The following is a 22,317-nucleotide window of genomic DNA, read 5'->3' as shown; positions in this document are numbered from 1 at the left end:
GTCTGAATAATTTAGCTGCCCTAAAGACATTTTTAAACCACCGCTCCCTGTTTACTTTCACACAAGGAAAGATGAAAAATTGTCTCACTGTTGCATACCGAGTGCTCGACTAACCGTGGTGGCACTGGTTAGAGAGTGGACACAGTTCTTCACATACACTAAAAGGAAGAACAGGTGCGACCTGTTTACAATTCTAGACACAGCCGAAACTCAACTGAGTGAAGCCGTCATTAAAACATTTCCCCTGTATGCAGTGTTCAGCATATCAACGTTTCTGCTTTCCAATGTATCCTGCAGAAGTATCTTCAAAGAAATTAATTTCTTTCAAATCCCAATTTTGGTGACGAGTGTGCTATGGACATTCCTTCCAGCCACTATATATATATATATATATATATATATATATATATATATATATATATATATATATATATATATATATATATCGAAATTGAGCATATGTCTGGAAAAAAAACTCTCTAAAATAGAAGTCCCTTAGTAATGGCAACATGGATAAAGAAGCCTTTCCATGTCAAAATCACACAAAGACAAGATGAGGATTTCAATGCAGATTTAAGTAGACCGATTGCTGCCTAAGATGATGATAACCCTAAATGAGTAGGCGGTAACTATGCTTCTAATCGAGATAGTGTCAGATATATGTATTAATGTTAGCAGTAATTTAGGGTCTAGTGTGAATTGTAATAAAAGCTGTACATATTTCCCTGCTGACCAGTGCCTCTTAACACCTTCCACCTTTTGCTCTCCCCACCACTCCACTTATTCCATCGATACTATTTTCTGGTTCTGGTTGTGAGTACGAGCACCCAGTATAGTTAACGTGTCACAAGTGTATATCTTTACTGAGCCACCATAACTCTACTGAGGGCTCGTACTATGCATTCTCGTCCATGTGTCCTCTTCTTGACTAGACTGCTAGTCCCTGTCAGAAATTCAGAGACGGAGGAACAAGCTGTCCTCAGATCAAAGACATGACACTGACCAGCTGGAGCTATGACATTTCCTGCAGATTCAGGTCATTTCAAAAGTACATCTGTGATTTTGAGGCTGTACAATGTTTGCTGATTTTTTTATATAAATGTTTGGTTATTTCAAAGCTTTATTTAACCATTTGTTTTCTACAGGTGAGCAAAGTTGCGCCCCACACTATTTTCAAGAACAAATTGCTTGGTACCATAACATCAGCTTTAAACGTTTGATGCAAAGTTTGATTACACTTTTCATTTCTGTTTGTTGGATAGTTGATCAAATGTATTTTGACAATTACCATTTCATAGGAGCCCATGTGCCTGAAAGTTTTTTCTCATTCCATTTCCTTCTTTAAAGGCATGGTTGTGTTCGCTAATCCACTACTTTGTTATGCGGGCAGGCATAACCATATGCTGGAATTTGCCCTTTGCGCCAGTATGGCCTGTCCAGTTTTGCTCAGGGTCCCATTATCATTTAATAGGATTTATACACTTTTGTATGTGTGCAAGCTATTCTTTTTTTTCTCTGATATAGTTCGGATCCTCTACTTTGCAAACCCTTGATTTATGTAATGTGAAAATACTAGAAAAACATACAATGTTTACCACTAATGTGCTATAGCAAGAATAAATCAAATTATAATGTCGGATACAGTGAAGCTCACCATGACAGCCTTTTAAAACTGCTCATTATTTTAAACAACTGTATCTTTAAAGCAAGCCTCATGTAGGTCATTGGATAAGTGCAGTGGTGTATCCAAATGTTGCTGGAGAAACGAAAAACAATTTGTGTAATACGAACATTCTTGTTCACTTGCTCCGTGGCAAGGAGAATTTTCGTCTGCACTAAGAGGAGGGTAATTGAGTGAGCTGATCTTCATTTGTCCAATCAGCTCACCCCTGTCACATCTTGCGGAGGGCTTGTCCAATGGCTGTTCTGCATCTTTCAAAGAAAAAAAAGCACACTAGTAATGAATAGAGCCTATATAAGAGCAGAGCTGGCAAAGGATCCGTTCCTTTCACTGTAGCTGCTTTATGTGACACTGCTATGCTGCATCTGAGCATTTTACAGAATTAGATTCGTCTGTTGGAAGACTTGGTGAGCCTTGGCATGCCAGTTCTCACAGTGTCTAAGATTCTCTAAAGTTTTGATTTAATTAAGATCACTAATTAATTAAATTATTAATCTAATTAAGATCATTTAACCAGTCCACTACTATGCTAAATCTTAACCCTCTTGACCCTCTTTCTTCCATCCATTGGTCTCAGATTCCCTATTGAACTTCTTCTACGCGTTTATTTCTTGTTTCCATGGCAATGAGACAAATTGGATTTTGGAAAACGGATGAATTCCATGGAATATGAAGACGGATGAATTTCTTTGAATGCAAATTCAATTTTCACCAGATACCATCTTGGATAAATTAATCTGATCGTTTTGGAAGCGTAATGCCGTTTTGTTTGTAGAAGGTTGTGTTGGTATCCTATGTATTATTTAGAGGGTTATATTTAATTAAACTAGTTTTCTTTAAAATATTGCTGGAAAAATATTCTAGGTTTTTTCATTAAACTGAACATACCAGTTGATTGACTAGCCTCAATAAATCATACAAACTCAAGGGTACAGCACTACACCGGCTTTCATAGGCAACAAATACCTGGGATAGTCTATAATTGAAGGAAAAAGGAGATTAAAAGATCAAGGAAAAACACTGTATCTCACTCCAAATCTCAAATTCCCTAATGCCAACACGCATTTGCACTCGTTTGAGAAATTAAGACACAGCATACTGTATACTTGACTGCAAGAGAGTTAAGTCGATGTACGTTGCATGCAAGTTGGAACTCAATTTCAAATCATAAATTACACCTCATATCCTAAGGGGTGTGTGAGCAGGAACAACCTGGGGATGAAACTTGGTTCTGATACTTTAATGTCAATAGCCAATAAAGGAGATGGATGCAGCCACAGAGTAAAGGACAGAATGACTGGCAATTAAGGTACATGGGGGGAACAATAAACACCAGCCCACCAGGTATTTGCCATGATTTCTCGATGGTCAGTCTGTGCCTAGATGTAAGGTGTCACCTTCCCAAGAGCCAGGATCTACATATAAAAATTACAAAACAAAAATGAAAGGTGAATTTAAAAGACAGAAAAAATATGTGGGTTCCATAGAAACCCTCATAAACAAGGAAGGGGCTGATAATTAAACCTCTGGGGGTATAGAGCCCACCTATTTCAACCCATGCCCACCCCATTAGGATAGGGGTTTAGATGAAGGTAAGCTAAAAATATTTCATCTTAAAAAAAATGATCTTATAATGCATATGCTGCAGAAAGAGAAGCACAGAAAGGGTTCCATGCCTCTCCAGAAAATGCACAAAACTGGTACAATGAAAATGCAAATCAGAACAGAAATGAGAAAGAAAGAAGCCCCTGATAAAGGTAGTAGAAGTTTTTATATGAGAATATGTCTTTGAATAAGTATACGTGAGCACTAATCTTTATAAAGTAAGGATAAGTACTTGTGTACACATTATTTTCTGTAATGTGTGGTTTTCCACACATGGCTTCTCCATTTTGGCTTTATTTTTTAATAAATCGTGACACAGTGTAATATGTCATGTGTTGTTGTTCATCTAATTTTTAGACCTGCTATGTCATGATATGTAGAACCATATAATTCAAAGAGGGTCTACTTTATTTTTCAACTTATCATACATCTTTAATTGTTTAATACTGTTTTAAGACTTTCAAACTCTCCAGGAGTGCATAGGCTTCTCTTGTACCTTTACCTTTACCTCTGTCCTTGGGAGCCTGTTAAAGGAAATTGACAGAGATAATAGAGCCATTAAGTTCCATCACCTTTAATCAACTCCTGCTTCTCAGTGTTCTCAGTTCCCAATCCTGGTATCTCCTTGATAACACAGTATTTTGTCTTAGATTGTTTTTCATTGGGCACCTTTACTTTCTGTGTCTTGGCAAGTACTCACTGGACTACTATACAGATTGCTGCAGCTGGTGAAAGATGAATATATATAGTTAGTATTATATATTATGTTCTAGATGGTGTATTCCAGAATGTATAAAAAAATGGGAGTGATTTAGTAAGTCCCATTGCTTTGCTCATAGTAAATAACACGGTCCTAGGAGCAACTCCATGTCTATAAGGTGAAGGGCTTCATGTACATACATGGGATCTCCCCATGTAGGTTACCTGGAGTTCTCCTTATACTAGTGTAGCAACGTGAAAAGTTAGGGTTAACCATGCATAGGGACAGGGCTTGCCCCAGACAGCCTTTAGTGGGGAGACAGTAGGAACAAAGTGGGCAGTGGATAGGTGGGGAGTGGGCATGGTAAAAGGCTACTCCCCTCTCTAGACAATTAAAAACCGACCTGGAGATCTAAGCAAGCAGAGTCAAACTCAAAAGTTTATTGCTACAAACACGGATATCTCTTCCTTAGCTCCCTGTAGTATAGCAGAGGCCTACACTTTCCTATTGTCTCTATATGGGTGAAATGCTGGGAGTAGGAGAGATGTGTGCTGGTGGATGCGGATTTACCTTCTCCAGCCGTTTTTCTTATCTCCACTCATTTCTTGGCAGATGCAGACACCATGCTGACAGGGAGCGGGAAGGAGGGGGGGTCAGTATGTGAAAAGGTGTCCTGCTGCACAGAAAAAAACACAGGGGAAGGGGTGGGGTGTCTAGTGCACACACACAGTGCCTGTAATAGAAGAAACATATAATGCTTGTCTGGAGAGGTAAATTAATGCACAACTTTCCTTACTGACACTGAAGTGGTTAATTGTCATTTGCATATTAATTATGCCCCTCTTGACATTTTTACTTGTATTTAATGTATAGAAGGCTTACTGTAATAAAAGGGTGATGGATATGTGGAACAGCCTCCCAACAGAAGACCCTTGAGGTCTTCCCCTGGGATCTTTATTTTTCTTTTGCTTATTTTTGCACCTCTTTTCTGGTGCTTTTCTTGAGGTTTGACGATATTATTTAAAGTTTAATTTTAGAGTGATCTAAGATAGGATCTCTGGCTTTTTAATGGTTAACTACAGATTTTTTTTTTGCTGTAGGTAACCTGTTGCAACCTGTCCTTGATTGTTTCCTGTGAAATGTTGCATTTGCTAATATTTAATAAGCAGTATTAGATGCTAGATTGAGTGGACTCTGAATGCTTAACACATGTACTCACTTTGAACCCTAACCACATATTCTGGGAATGCTGCCAAAAATGCTAATCATAGCTTGTTTAAGTCTGTATGATCCCAGATAAAGCAACATTTTGTAATTACTGGCAACCGTCCCAGAAAATGTGATAGGGAGAGATGACTCATCTATCGCTCACAAACGAATTAACGAATTTAACAAAATGTTTGCAATTTTGTAAGGGATTGCCCTTGTTTTTGGAGATTAAGAAAAATGTACAAAAAATTTTCATAAAAAAGTTCTTCCGAATCCGAAGGCACAAGTTTAGTGGAAACGACCTTTAAAACCTTGGACTGTGATTTCTGTCTCAAAGTACGAAGAAAGATGGCACGGCTAAAAAGACCGATGTGTATCTATCCCTATTAATAATGCATTGCATTTCAAACAGCACACTTGATATGATAGGTGGCTGACCAGAAGTCAGATACAACATGTCTTAATTTTAAATACAGCTACTATTAGAACAGCAGGGTTTGGGCTCTATTCAATGACCCATCTAAAATCTAGAATATTAAATAAAGACAGCACACTAAAACCAAACTCACCATTACCTGCTTAACCTGCTTATATGGTAGCATGACTTATGCCTCTGACCTAGCTATGCCAGAAAAAAAATGATTACTCTTGCACCCTCCCTTATTGTTAATACTACATATAGATCTAATTTGAATATCTTTTTTTATTTTAGAGCTGCTTAGTGAAAATGTATACTTCACTATTGGGAAAAAAACACAATACAGCAATAAAGAAATGAAATGGTTAACACATATCCAAATCCTATATGCCAATTCTTTGCTATATTTTTATTAAATAAAATGTTTCCTGATTAATTAAATTAGGAATAAAAGTCCATTCTGTTGAGAAGATTAAATAAGGAGCTGTGTAATGTCCAAAAGACAAAATGAAGACTGGAATTAAGGCAGCAGGGGCACACAAGGTGAGATTAGGTAATGTAACATGCGCATTGTTTTCCATACAGAAAGAACAGTATTTGGAACCCTATTTGAATTGCCTTGCCACCTGCACTTATTCTTTGGGGTTAAGAAACCTGATCCGTTGCCTGCATCCTCTCGTTGAACTCTGCCTGGATACACAAGAGCAAGGCTACGGTAACCAAGAGCCGACGAGCCAGCCTCAGCAAATGGATTTAATATTCACTTCCCCTTATCCGTGAAGCAGTATTTCATGGTAAGGGCAAGCCGGCTCCCACGTCTCTAGAAATCAAGCGCACTGTAATGTCAGAAAATGTTGAATGTCTATGAATACTTCTAACCTCCAAACTACCGAGAAACAACAGATCTTCAGCTATCGTTCCACTACAATTCCCATTATGCAAAATTCACCTTTGGCTTGCGGAGCTTTCTGGTAGTTGCAATCAAACAGCTACCTTGTTGCTAAGTGCGGAAATAGTTCAAATTATCACCCTGACTTTCAAGCTGAACTTTTTGTGTAATTCACCTTGAGAGGCAGAGTTTGCAGTGTACTCAATACAGCATTATTTATCTTTCAGCCTAGTACTCAATAGCATTTCTTATTTTTCTGCATCAGATATAAAGGTGTAAGATGAACATCCGTCGTATAGAGATTGGCTTTGTGCACCTTCACGCTCCTGCTGGGACTGTGTGAAGGACAGCACACATTAGAGCAGGCAGCATTTCTCTTAAGGTCGCTGATAATGAGAAAAAGTAAATGTCACTCATTCAGAAGGATTTTCCAGCATTGTCCCTGGATTTCTTCTTGCTTCCGTTTTCTTTTTTTTTGTCCAGTCTTCAATAGCCGCCATCTCTATTCTAGCGTTCAGCAGAACGACCTGCTGGGTAGAATGATAGAATGCTGTATACCAGTACAGATATACTACTGTTCAAAAGTTTACCTGTTTTCATGGAAGACAAGGACATTTCTAGCTGTAACATAATTACAAAGGGGTTTTGTAATGATCAATTAGCCTCTTAATTGGATTATGGAATACAACATGCCAATGGATCACAGGAGTGATAGTTACTGATAAAGGACCTCTGTAAGCCTAAAATGATATTTCATAAAAAATCAACCGTTTCCAACTACAATAGTCATTTACAACATTAACAACATCTACGCTGTATCCATTTCAGATGTAACAAAAATACCAAATAAGTAGACTAGATTGTAAGCTCACAAGAGCAGAGCCCTCTTCTCGTTTGTAGTAGTTTGTTATTGTGTGTGAGTAAATGTAATGTAAGTATATATGTTAGCGTGTGTGTACCAAGATTAGCACATCACAAATAATCTCTCTATTCAAAGAGGATGCTGTTAGTCAGGATCTCTACAACAGCACAGAACACTGCAGTAGAGCCCTGTGCGGGACTGCTTTTTTAATCCCGCTCCCGCCTGCTCCCACTGATTTTTTGACCAATCCCGCCCGCTCCCGCAATGTGGGTGTTCCACTCCCGCCACATTTGTGGCCAATCCCACCCGCTCCTGCCACATTTGTGGCCAATTAAGCCCACCTCCTTACCTGAACTGCAGATTTCCCGCGCAGTCCCGCAAGGCTGCCCTCGAGTTGCTCCCTCACAGCATCTCTAATCTTGCGCCGCCCAGGAACAAGGCGGAGTCACGGGAAGTGACGTCACATCACGTGACTCCGTTTTGTTCCTGGGCGGAGCAAGAGAGGAGACACTGTAAGGGAGCAGTGAGAAGGCAGCCTTGCGGGACTGCGCGGGATTACCGGGAGCCGCAGATACAGTGCCTGACTGCCCGCTCCCGCCCGCAACCCCAGCAACTTTCCTCTACACTGCAGCCCCATCAGGCATCCTGTTTTCCAAAAGGACAGGACAATCCTTGATACAATCCACTGCGTTACTTAATAAAATTATACTAACATTCTAGGAAGCTGTCAAAGGCATAACGGAAACGACATTTATGTAGAAGGTGAATCTGGCATGGATGGAACCGCGTGTCAGCCAATGAATAAGAAACATACAAGTCCTTTCTATACTGCATGTACAAATTATAATATATAAACGTTAACTGTCAAGATGTTTTCAGCTTTTTTTTTTAACAAGTCGGTTTATCAGCTCGTGGGAAGCGTTTTCAATCTGCACTGAGCTTCCTGACCTCTTTGTGAGTATTTTCTAGTAGGAAGCCACCGCAAGAAGACAAATACATAGTAGTTTCCTCTGCATCCTGTTATTCAATATATTCTATCAGTATATTAATATGGACATCACACATGGGTATCGTCATCTCAGCTATGGTCCTCCCTCAATACAATATCCATGAGGTGAATATTCATTTTTCATTGTTTCCCTATACATTTTAAACATAGAAGCATGCTTGTAAAAATGTATGATACAATGCATTTGCATTTTATTTCCAGTGCAAGCATAAATGTTATTTTAAGTTAATTAAAAGTAGAATAATGACTACAATACATGAATCCTAAATTAAAGATCAGAGATATTTAAGATATATTCATGACACCCTAGGTGATTGTATCTCTGATATATACCGCCTTATTATTTTAATGGTTGTGGTCATTGTTAATGATGACTAATTATGTTAATTTAATATATGTGTAATTTATGTGTGTGCTGTTTAAAGCCATAAGGCTTCTTGTTATTCCTTCTATAACGCTCCCTAAACTTTGAGGAGGCCGGTGGCCAATAAGGCCGCCTACTTACCAATACTGTCGCTACAGCAGCAGATCGGCTCATGTAGTGTGCAGACTCTACAAGATCATAACAATATAGCATGCAGCTGTACATATCCCACCAGTGGCTGCAGGGATTTATTGGCAGCTGCTGGCCTTAAAGTGCCAGGGCCACATAATCACCCCCATTTTAAAAAAAGTATTGGCCCAGTGGTTCTTCATGCCTACACTTGGATTAGGTTTCAGAAAACAAGAAAAAAAATGAAATTATGTCAAGCCTGACTTTTATATGGCAATATAATATATAAATGAGGGTATGTTCCTGATCTAAGGCAATAATATTATTATAAAAATTGCATAATAATTTATTAAACTGTATTGACAGGCTGTCTGATCAGCACACAGTAAGATCAGCATAAGAACAGGGGTTTTCTCCCTCTTCCAAAAACAAAAAAGGAACAAAAGAAATTAAAATAAAATAAATAATCAATCAACCTTATGCATCTCTGTGATGTCACCATGATATCATCAAATGGAGCCTCTAATTACAAGGAATATTCTTCAGGTTAATACAGACCCCGAGAAGATAATTTACACTGCTCTCATCATTTTGGGGAAAAAAATGAAAAAATAAAAATAAAAATAACCAACTGAAGAAGAAAATACAAAAATGAAAGTTCCTAAACACCTTGTACCCCTACAACTAGAAATGCAAGATAAAAAAACTTTTGGTGTCCCTTAACCCAAAAGTAATACATATTCTAATATGTAAGGGAGAAACGCATGTAGGTCAATAATGTACTATGAGGACGTTGTGTAACATAAAACCACAGTCATGCTCCATCAGTCTTGTCAGGACCACGGACAGGGCTCTGGAGGTTCAGGATTGTTGTTTTGCTGGGTAACATTACATTACATTTATTTTTATAGCACCAGATGATTCCCATAGTGCTGGTATAATTGGGTATTGAAAACATTTAACAAAGATAATTGACAATAACTACAACACACATTAATACATCCTGGGACAGAAAGAGATGAGGGTCCTGCTCTTGCGAGTTTACAATCTATCCGACCACTTATGTTTTAAAGTGAAAAATCCGAGAAAATTGCAGGAATAGTAATAAAGGTGCTGTATGTGAATGTCAAAATTGCATGGACATATCTGAGGCACGAGGGTGATTATATTCTGCATTACTTGCTACAAAGGGAGCTATAGTTTATAATAGGTGGCATGCTATTACCGATTTGGTCTTGGGAAAAGAAAGATGTTAACAGGAAAAATGCAGTGATAGTATATACCTATCTACACACACACATCTATATATACATATTATTGCTGTTATGTTTTTAATATATGGCTTAAAACCCTCTAATAACATAAAATCCGTAAATGAAGAGTTGAGTAGTGCCACGTAGGCATACAGTGTAGCTCTCGGGATGAAAAGCAGCTCTGACACATTAAGACTGGATACGCACAGCTGCATGCTATGTTCTTACCCTCTTACAGCAAGTGGCCACTTGTGTCCAGATTGACACTGAAGGACCCGACAGTAAAGGTAAGTGAAGGATTGAAGGACCCGACAGTAAAGGTAAGTGAAGGATTGAAGGACCTGGCAAGTAAAGGTAAGTGGGTGCCCCTCCCCCACTGGATATTTGCCCAGTTTGGCAGCGAGTCTGGGCCTAAATGATCATTTGATTACTTGCCGTCTCCTAAGGGCAACAGCTAGCATGGCAAGAGCATGCATTCACATACTCCCAATAAATTTCCTATTGTGACTTATTTTAGCAATAAACCTAGCAGATAACAAGTCACCAAAAGAGATGAATAGCATTTCACATAGGAAAAAAAAAATCTGCATATTTCAATATAATTAAAAATAGAATGTAATAACTTTAGGAAATGTGATTAACTGTTCATTTAAGGTCAGTGTTTTGCTTCAACTAGCATTCCAAAAGAGTTCCCACTAGCCTAGTCCTTCACTTTCAGGGAGCTGCAACGGGAATAATATATCTTTTTCCATTCATTAAATTGTGATATATTAAAATATAAAGCCAGTTTAATTGAGAAAATAGATTAAATACATTTCAAGAAGTTGTTTATTAACATTAAATATATTAATCATACCTCCCAATAGTCCCAATTTTCAGGCACCCTCCCGCATAGCTGTCTCATTTTTGTGTGCAGTGGGGGGACATGGGCCAGTTGAGGAGATCCTGTAAAATCAATGAAGGTCTTTGCTATTACAGCAACAACCTTCATGGCAGCTTCAATGTAGCCTCCTGGCAATGGTGTGAAGCTGAGTATAGCGAGGTATGGGTAAGGAAACTACATCTCCAACCATACCCAGTTTGTTGCTACCCTGCCAAACTGTAAATAGTTAAATAGGGCATCTAAAGATGGCGAGTGATTAACCTTTTAGTCAATACACCCAATACCATCTTGTGAAGTCACCAGTAAATACTCCTATATTGCTACAGTTGAATTCTAGCTTTTCCCTAAACAGGTAAACTGCTGTTAGCTACCCAGAAAGGCAAGCGCATTACAGTGGACTTTCTAAACTTACAAGTGCCTGCCCAAATGAAACCTCCTGAGCTGGCCGACTCTCAGCCGCAAATATTTCATAAGCGGTTAAGAAGAGAATTCTGAATTAAAGCATAAAAGGTTGTATTTATATTAAAATGATGGGTAATGGGAGTGGATATATCTGTCAGTTATACTCCAGTATATGGATTGTGCCGCTTGGTTTCCCATTCTATCCCATCATAATCTCTCCTTCTCTCTCACTCTATTTCATCTTCTTCCATCTAATTTGCTCTCCCTTGTCCCTTTTAATTCTAAATAATGGGTATGCCCTGTTTCATTGTCAGAAGCCAAGAAAGGAATCTCAAGAAAGAGATCATTTTCTTAATTTTACCCATGTTGGATCCATTTTAAGCTTATTGTGGATACCTATTTTTTGTGTACCTTTAGCAATCAGACTTGACAAGTGCTGTTAAATCTAGTGTGAACAATTACGAAAGGTGAGGTAGAGTATTTCTATCACAAGGTTAATAGATATAAAGAACGGGACAACAGAGCTTAAAAACATATGTCACAAGGTTAACTATGCATTTTGAAGGCCCAACCCTGTAGAGTGTCTCATTAAGGAAGACATGAGATATGACATAGTGTATGAAATGGGATTTTTCATTTTACTGTTATTCTCCCCCAACTCATTGTTTAGCCACAAAATAGTTTTGCTAATTCCTCATTTTTCACCAAGGAGAGGGTAAAGGGGCGTAGAGGTGTCTAAAAGATCACATGCCCATCCCTTTATTCTCCATTGGTTATGCCACTGTCTCTATTTTTATTTCTGTCTTTCTTGCCTTATGTCTCATTACCTGAAAACGTCTTTGTATACTGTCCCAGAGGTTTCTTGTTCTGTATTCATTTGGTCTATGAGGGGTCAGGGGCAAATCTAGCTATGTAGCTAGATGGAAGAGGGAGGCAAATGTTTGGTGGAATCATTCAGAAATTGATTGGGAGTAAGCACCACATCCCCTACCCAAAGATCAAAAAGTACTACATTAGAGGTCTCAACCATGTATTTATGTTGGGACCCCAGGAGTCTCCTCTGCAGCTGGAATCATCATGTGCCGTGTACAGCATGCTATGGAGGCAGTACACGCTAGGCAAAGCACTCCATTATGTAAGTGGGATCACAGATCTCCCATGTCGATAGCCTACTGAGGAGCAGCCTACGAGACAGCTTGACCACCCATTACAGTGATTTGCCCTACTTGTGCTCCGGACGTACTTCTGCCTTGACCAGAATTCACAGCTGTGATGCCTGGCAGCCAGCTTCCTGCTTTTCTAGCATTCTTAATCTTTTCTTTTCTACCTTCATCTCAAGAGTGTTCACTCATACTTGCACCATCTGACAATACTTGTCCCACCTGTAATATCTTAATTTAACTGGGAGAAATGTTTGTCACTGGGACTCTGGACTTGTTATAAGTGATACACAATTATTAGTAGGATGCACGCAGTCACTGAAATAAATTCACATTATGGGTCTCTGTTCAGATCAAAGTTATTCTATACTTCAAAAGTTAACACTTGTTTTATACGCATTATTTGTTTGTATTAGCTTAACAATACATTTAATATGTGATTATAGGTTCCTTGCACTGAATAATTGATTCAGAATTGTAAGAATTCAGTATTTAAGTGTAGCTAACCCTTTTCCTATTTAGTTGTCCATGTCCATTCAAGGAGTAAAACGAGTTTTCCAGGAGGAACGATCCTCCATACATGTGTTCATACAGTAAAGAGAGGAAAAACTGTAATGTGGAGTAAATACGGACAGACACAAATTCCAAAGGGATCATCAGGCTCCGCAATGAAGAGGTTAAATTGACTACTCATTGGATAAGTGCCCAGTTACGAATGGTACCTTTTCCTGGAGGAACTCTTCACAGCTCTGCAGCTGCCCTATTGTGGTTGCCAAGACGGTTGGCATCTCTCCCGGCAGGCATACCACTGTGCATTCTGGGAGAGTTCCAACACTCCAGACATAGCGACAGACATAGCTGTGTATATGCTATTTTCCCTGAATTCTGACTAGTATCTAGCAGCATGATGGAAACATTGTAATGTTTGTTTGTTGTGCTAACTATAATTGTGGGTGGAAATTATATAAGTGCTTGGGGATACGCAGGATCTTTGACGTGGTTAGAATAACGATAAGGTAAAGGTGTGTCTTTTTTTTTGCACAGTTGGGAGAATCGTTAAAGGTGGTTCACCCCTCAGTTCCTAAAAAAAGCAATTACACTCCACTTACACATTCATATATAATTTTATAATAGGGGGAGTTGGTGTGTTAATTATAGGGACACTCCAGCCATCATATGCACTTTAATTGGCATGATGTCCCTTTTGCAAATGCTTGGGAGACTCCAGCTAGTCCCCTGCAGGAGAGGCATTCAGTCTCACACACCTCCGTGCACACGATGTACTCCTCACTAGCTATGAGCTGGGATCTATTCACACACCCATGTGCATGCAGAGAAATCCCTCCCATTTGGTTTATTGACAAGAATCATTAGACCACGGAGAAGGGCAGCTGCACCTACTACACCAGGTAAGTGAATGAATTTTAAAGTACTCAAAAGTACGAAAAGTACATAAAGGCCCTTCTGTGTCCCTAACACTTATGTCACACTCTCCCAGAGAAGTAGTCGGTGCGGAGATGGATTGCAGATCTGGATGTCACTGTGTGCTTCATTGGATTAGGATCTCCTGGTAACTTCCATGCTCGTGCTGTTTGTATGCTTTGTACAGCCAAGGCACCCATATGCACATGTGGCTCCCCTGTCATCCCAGCAGCAGTGGTAAGCTGTGAGGGGATGCAGTTTGCAGGAGGGAACAACAGCCAAAGTTTCCACAAAAATTTTACTGGATTCTAATATGAAAGCGTGTGGCTAGAAAAATATATTTGTCAAAACCAGTGGGCCACAGAGGGGTACCGGTCCGTGGCCTATAAGGAACTGGGCCACACGATAGGGTGACCACATGTCCCGGAATCAGTGGCTTCAAACGCCGTCCTTTTTTTTTTCTTCAATACGGAGGATGGGAGCCGAGTTTTCATCTCCCCCCATCTCCCCGAGTTTTCGGCACCCCTCAGTCTCTTCCGCGAGGCCTCTAGCTTGGTCGCTTAGCCGGCAATTCATGCCGAGCACCAGAATATGACATCATATTCCAGCGCTCAGCAATGAAGCAGCGCGCGCCACGGCAGAGCAGAGAAACAGAGGCCTCTCACTCCCACCGTAGGACTCCTGGACGGTAAGTGAACTTCAAAGGGGGAGAGGGAGTAGATAGTGAGAAGGGGAGGAGAGGGGGTAGATAGTGAGAAGGGGAGGATAGGGGGTAGATAGTGAGAAAGGGGGTGTAGATAGTGAGAAAGGGGGTATAGATAGTGAGAAGGGAGTAGTAAGAATACTGAAATAAATAAAGAGTGAGAATGAGTGAGAGAATGAAAGTATTATAAATAATAAATATATTAATAATAATAATAATAGATAGATAGATAGATGGATAATAAATATATTAATGACAATAATAATGGAAAAATTGTCTTCCACAAAACCGATCCCTGGTGCCAAAAAGGTTGGACACCGCTGGTCAAAACCATGTCTATTTTCTGTAAATTAAGGTAAGTGATTTACAATATATAATACTATTGGTTTAGTAAGACAAATATATACGATTCTTCAACAATTCTTCATTTGAAGAGTCAGCTGATGACAGTACTGTCAAAGAGCAGGTATATGCATCTTGTGGGTGTGAATCACATGTGTAGGGCCAGTACATTAAAGGTTCAGCATGATAGGAGTGGTAGTCCATGCCATCTGGACTGTCTAAATGTCGGAGAGCAGGCCAGAGGGATCTCTGAATCCGGTTAATGATGTTACAACGAAAACCACAAACAAATAATCTGATTTTATAAGCTTGATATTTTTTAATATCTGCAACCATATATGAAATACCCCATAAGCCATATTTCATGATAAACAGAGAGGCATGCATCTTACATCTCCCTTTAAAAGCATATAGAGATCGAGAATGTAATCAAGCTTTTCTGTTAGATTCTCCGTGTGAAGCTGCATCTTCCCGAAATACCACTGCTCGACTTCCAGGAAATTGAATTAACAGCAATCTCCTCCTTTCATTCATCGCACACAATCCTAATGTTCTGCCTTAAAGCTCAGCTCTGATCTCAGATCTCTGCCTGCTTTGTTAATTCTTCCATAGCCTAGCTGCAAGCAACCCCAACAGGATAGCCTAAAGTTCTCCCTGTCTCAGACTATGTGAATTAGTCTACTTAACATTATCTAGGGAAGGGATTGGCTTTTTTTTAAATGAGATACTGTGATGCGGGACCTATGACTTGATTGGGTCCGAAATGCAGGTTTTGGTTAACAGCTCACTTAAAACAATTGCACTCCAAATGTGAAACCATACTTTTAAAACGACCACAAAGAGGAAACCAAGGTGGCACATTACATTGATAGGAATGGGATATCAGGATTGCTATATTTCAAAGAATATTTCAGCTGCTTGTGATTTTCTTGGTACTTCACAGTGTTAAAGAACTGGCCTTTCTTGTGTTCTTCATAGACTGGGCTGATCCGATTAGCACAGATTGCTGACAAAAGAGAACCTCGCCGGGAGCTGAAACACATCAGGTCTGTACGGGAGTTTTCTGTAGTTTGTGTGTACAAAGCCAAGGAAACTTTACCACGCTATCATGGGTCACTGCAGCATCAGAATAACAAAAACCTTGAACTCTTGCCACGGCAAACTATTGGATCTCCTTCAAAGAGTTCAAAGAGACCACTCAAAACCAATTGATTTCCACTACAGGATAAAACAATGTTATTTACTTTTTTTTTTTTTAGATCAGATGATTAGGTGGTTGCTACTTTCCCGAAAGCTTAACAGAAGTTGGGAAGTTAAAAAAGCATACCTTTGAACAAAAATTGAAACAAACTGCAAGTTCACTAAATAGATTAGGGGAGGTGTCAAACAGGAACAAGCTTGACAAGGTCATAAGAGGCACTAAATGATAAGCGGGTTGAGCTATATTTTATTGGATCTAGATTAAAGCTGGGCCTTCCTTCAAGGGTGGTACATCTAATGTGGAGGATTGTCTGGAAACCACATGGACATTGAAAGCTTTCATCTCGGTCCAGTAAACGCAAATACAAAAGCAAGATTAATCTAAAACAATAAAGTCAATGGAGAGAGCAGACTAACTAGGAATGGGCATGCATTCACTCAAAAATGGCGATTTGTGACAGACCAGATGGAGTGTTAAAGCTTGAATTGTACCGGACTTTTGCCTTGGTGGACAGATTTGCTGGTGGTATAAAATCTAATGATTAAATTAATAAAAGTATATTATAGAGTTGTACCAAGTTAGTTTTGGAGAGACAAATAGAAAATTTGGTAAAGATGATACTTTTGTTGGCAAACTGAAGTATAATTGGTTGCAAGCTTTTGACTATCCAGGTCTCTTCTTCAGGCACCTTATACCCTGAAACAAGTTTTTTTTAAAAAAAGTTAAATCAATTTGCCATTGTAATTTATATTTTTAGATTGTTGTTAGCACTAGAACGTAATAGTCATGTGAAAACTCCTCTAACCTCCTCTAACGTACATATAATAAGCGTGTGAATTCAAAAGCAATGGACGCACAGGCAGATGTATTATATAAACATAGCTACCAACAGTCCCAAATCTGGGGCAGCATCGTGGTGTTACTCATGAAGGACATGCAATGATGTCCCTCACATAAAATGGCACTGTGACATAAAAATTACGTTAATGAAGTTGGATGGTAAGAATCATTTATGGGTTCCAAATCCAGAACAGAAAATTGTCATGAGCAGGGCCAGCGACACTAGGCATATTAGAAAAAATAAATTTCGTAGCGTGAAGTCATTCATGCCTTTGGAGAATTCACAATGAATCTTATATGTAGATGTCCAGGGACTTGGTGGGTTATTATGTTACAAAATAAATGCTGGAAATGAAAACAAAAGATGACGTGGCCCATAGAAACAAACTGCTGTCAAGACTAAATACCCTTTGAAAAGGAAAAATAATTAGAGGGGTTATTTGTCAGTTCACCGACCTAATACAAACTCATATCACACCTCAGATGGTTACGGTTAAAAGCTGGGCTGAGATAGTACTGACTTACCGGCTACTCGCATATCAAAGCTTCACTCTATAAAAACAAACTTTATGAAAACGTTAGCTTACTTTACCTAAATGAAACAACCTGAAGTAAAACATGAGAGCTGCTTGTAAGCATTGTTGCCTGTTAGCAATGCTAATTATAAACTTCTATATTTGGAATAGTCAACATAAACTTCTATATATGGATTTGTTTTTCTACGCTTATTTTCACAGATATATCTGCATTGGAAATAAGTGTTTTCTGTAAGTAATAGTGACTCATATTGTCTGCCCCGTGTGTTTAAATGCCACGATATGCAAATAGCATCTAGCGGGTTCACATCAAAACGAAAAAAAAAACGAGCGAGAAAATAGGAGAAAAAAAGAGGTAAGCAGAAAAAGCCTTTGATCCCCATCATGTTTTAGTTATTGGCTGTAAGATAAGAATTAACCTTCCTGTATAATTGCTCCAGGTCCCAAAGCTCCTTAATCTGGCCTTGATAGCACTTCAGCTTCAACCATCGCATCTTCCACCCACCCATTATATATCGAGATATATATCTATGTGCTATAAATGGCGTAACAGAGGCCACCACAGCGCCATGCGTGGCGCTGGGATACAACGTTATTTTCCGATGCTCAGACATCGTGTGAGGATTGTGAGAGCCAAAAAGCTAATTTTCTCCTGAGCCTACAAAGGTAGGTGTATGTGAGTGTTAGTATGTTACAGTGTAAGTATATCAGTATGTTAGTGTGGTTTAGTATGTTACGGTGTGTGTGTAAGCATGTTAGTATGGTAGTGTGTGTGTAAGAATGTTAGTATGTTACTGTGACTGTCTATAAGTATATTGTTTGTTACGCAACTGTGTGCTAATTATTCTTCTGCATTTAATTTAATAAACAAAACAATTGAGGATTCGGTTTTCCTTGATCATTCTTACACAATATTTATAGCATTAAATATACTGTGTAGGTAGCAGAACCAATACTTAACTTTACCCTTGATTACCTTAAAAATATCTTACACATAAAATATCAGTTTTAGTATGTGCAGCCTGACCACCATTGAGAGATTAATATGCAGCCCCATATGTAAATTTACCACTCAGTAGATAAGTATTTGGCATGTGGTACTTATTAGTGCAGGGTCAGTGTAAACAATATATATAATTTGGGCACGCTGATGTTAAAACATATTAACCTAACGTTACAATGTAAGCATTAAGCAGCAAGCGTCTTTAACCTTCTTCTTGTAAAAGCATTCTAGAGCAATTTTCAAAAATACTCATGTTCTTCGGCTCTATAGAACAAGAAATTCGGCATTTTTTAAAAGAGGACTTATAAACACCTGCTAAATAATCGAGCTGGGGTCTCGCATGGCACATATTCTGAAAGCGATCATTCCAAACACATGCTGTAGATGGCGCCATGATATAAGGAGCTCTAGTGACTGCCAAGGACACCACTTATGCACGCTAAAACCTGCATTCAAGGTTGAATACTTCATTTGCTATGCTGGAAATGTTCTATACTAGCTCAGTTTTTGTGTGCATTTTTCAATTGAAATTAGATGTAAAAATCTTGCTCAATTATTATATATTACTGATGCTAATAATGTATTAAAAACGCGTGTGTCAGTATTTTTGACTAATATGGCTATATCCATTATTATATCTTATTATCTTTTATTATAAAGGCAGTATATGTATTGAACATTTATACGTTTAAAGCTGCAATTTAAATGAGCTAACAAAAGAACTAGTGAATTGCAAACAAAACCACTTTTTTGTAGCAGCTTTGCTACCCCTCCCCCCCTTTTTTTATGACAGAGCGGTTGTAACTGTACGTGATTCGAGCAGCGTGTCTTTTTTTGGTCTCGGACTTCTTGTCTGGTGAGAAATTGCAGAATGAAGCAGGGAAGATCTATGCCAGTTTGATACGCTTTTTCATTCACAACCACAAACCACAGCGAATTCCAATTTCAGTATTTGTTTTTTTTGTTGCCAAGTGCACGAGATCGGCTTTAAGGTGGAAAACAATTCTGGAAAAACAAAAAGTCAGAAGTTTTATTATTCTTGTCAAGTCTCCTTAATCCTTTTCGCAATGTTAATTATGATCCCATCAGTCAGATATCAAACATATAAAAGTCACAACAGAAACACATTGGCGGAGTCACTCCAAAAATGTTTCTTTATACAATGGAGTTTTCTTTTTTGTGTCTTACAGATGGCAGACAGATCTAGCATGAATCGTAATATAGTTTCAACATTATATTGGTAATGCATACCTACCACCTGGCCAACGTTTCCATACACAGTCCCTAGCATTTCTGTAAGCTCCCATCCACGCATTCTTGGTGTCATGAGTGAGTTAAAGGGACAGTAAAAGCCCAGAAATAAGGATAATTAAACACTTATTTTTAAGAGTATAAGTGATTCAAATCTTTTAGCAGTAGTCCTAAGCCTGGGCTTATATTTTTTACATTAAAATGTATGTTAAGTATTTATTTACTGGGTACTGTAGCAACTCCAATACTGCAGCCTTTGGAAAAACAAAAGTCTAGTTTAGTGCAAACACCAAGATCATGGAGAATCATTCATTATCCATGTTTTTCCCTTTAATCTGTGCACCCCGTACTTTGCATACAGCAATTCTTAGATTATAGGTAATTTGCTTAGACACCTGCTCACAGATGCACCTATTTTTGCGTATAGTAAAATAGTTTGCATAGATGACGAATATTACTATATATATAATCGATACCAGTATCTTTGGCAAAATGGTTCCGCATTGCATTCAATCACATCCCACGTGTCCATAAATTGTGGAGATTCCTATTTTGTGGATGTCGATTTGCTGAATAGCCCTGAATAGTATTTTGAACGCCTCCTGGAGGATTATACGTTAAAATGCCAGTTTATTGGCATCCCTTGGCGTGCCATGCAACCACACCAACAAGCAACGCATATCAGGACTTTAATAAGCATTCTTCAACCTGTTAAACTATATACATCATTTTTTACCTTAAGAAGCTGCAGCTTCAACACTGCAGCATACCCCTCCATAAAGCTTAAAGCATTAAATCCTTCACACTGAAATCAATGGGAAGGCTTTGTGTGCATGCGCACTAGACCTCTCTAAACCCCAGCACGGGATAGCAACGGGCCAAACACGTCTCCTCAAGCTACGACGGCAGGCTTTGAGGCAAAAGCGTACGGATTCTACAGAATCTTTCCATACATTCTCAAGGGAGGAAAAATGATTACGTATGGATCGCTCTGCCATAGTACGTGCGTAACACAAAACCTTAAAAAATGTACATTTACAACATAATACCCAATACCATAAATTCGACTTAAATAAAAATACAATATAATGTTATGAGGGACCTGCATTGTGGGCCTTACGTGGCTATCTAGTCTGTTAATAAACTTGGTACTCATACAGTTAAATATTCAATACTGGGCAGCTGGACCCTATATAATTCAACATATATATTATATATATACGGCATATATATATGTATATACGGTATATATATATATATATAATATAAGCGGAGACGTGCTCCCTGCGGTACACACATTTTCTTTACGGCCGTATCACGCAGACAGCGCAGAGGAGCCGCTCAGCCCGCCAAGCATCTCTATAAACCTCCAGTCGCTCAGCTGCCGCTTCCCCCGTCTGCCTTATATCCGTGCCTAATAGCTGTGCAGCCTCCTGTCTCCGCCTCCTTTTTAACCCGTGCAGTGCCTGCGCCGTGCCTCCGGCGTTCTGCTCGCTAGGGGGATGCGGGCCCCGCAGCGGTGCAGGGGTTAAGCGGAACGTGTCGGCGCTGCCGCCTGGCAGTGATGATGGATGGTGCCTGGCGGGGGTGATTTGCTGCTGATCGCACATTATCACTGGCAGGTCGGACTGGCTGCTGATAGACGGCTTCTAGCGGAGGCTCCTTAACACGGCCGGCCAGCCAGCTCGGTGTGCTGCGAACCTCCCAGGGATAAGCAGTCTGCCTGCTATTTACTGTTATACGGAGCATACGGATCGGCACCTCAGCGATCAGAACAATCATTCACACGCTAGAACAGTTTACAAAGACGGATATAGATGGAGCAACCGATAAAGAGATGCCGTGATATTATAAATTATATATATACCCACGCACCTAAATAATATATACATCATCTAGGTTAGCAGGACCCAGAAATAAACCTAAGTGTTTTTTTATGGAGCAAACTGTAATAAACATATATATCTATATATACACACACACAAACACATACATAAACTGATATATATTTACATGTGGACACGTGACCATCATTCCTATTTGAGCTTGTTGAGCATCCCATTCTAAAACCATGGGCATTATAATGGAGCTGGATCCTCTTTGCAGCAGTAGCACTCTTCTGGGAAGTCTTTTGGCCTTTTGTCTGTGGGATTTGTGCCCATTCAGCCTAAACAGCACTTGTGAGGCCAGGCATTGGTGTTTGACAAGAAGGCTCGGCTCGCAGCTGGCGTTCCAATTCATCCCAAAGGCGTTCAATGGGGTTAAGTTCAGGCCCCTCCGGTTTACAGCGCAAGGACACAGTCATGCTGGAACAGGAAGGGGGCTTAGCCAAATTGGTGCCACATAGTTGGACGCATACAACCATCTAAACTGTCTTAACATTACCCTTCATTGAAACTAAGGGGCCTAAACCCTGAAAAGCAGCCTCTGACTATCATCCTGCCTCGACTCAACT

This window comes from Spea bombifrons, chromosome 2 (genome assembly GCF_027358695.1).
Source record: "Spea bombifrons isolate aSpeBom1 chromosome 2, aSpeBom1.2.pri, whole genome shotgun sequence".
NCBI lineage: Eukaryota > Metazoa > Chordata > Amphibia > Anura > Pelobatidae > Spea > Spea bombifrons.
Note: the sequence above shows the minus strand (reverse complement) of the source record.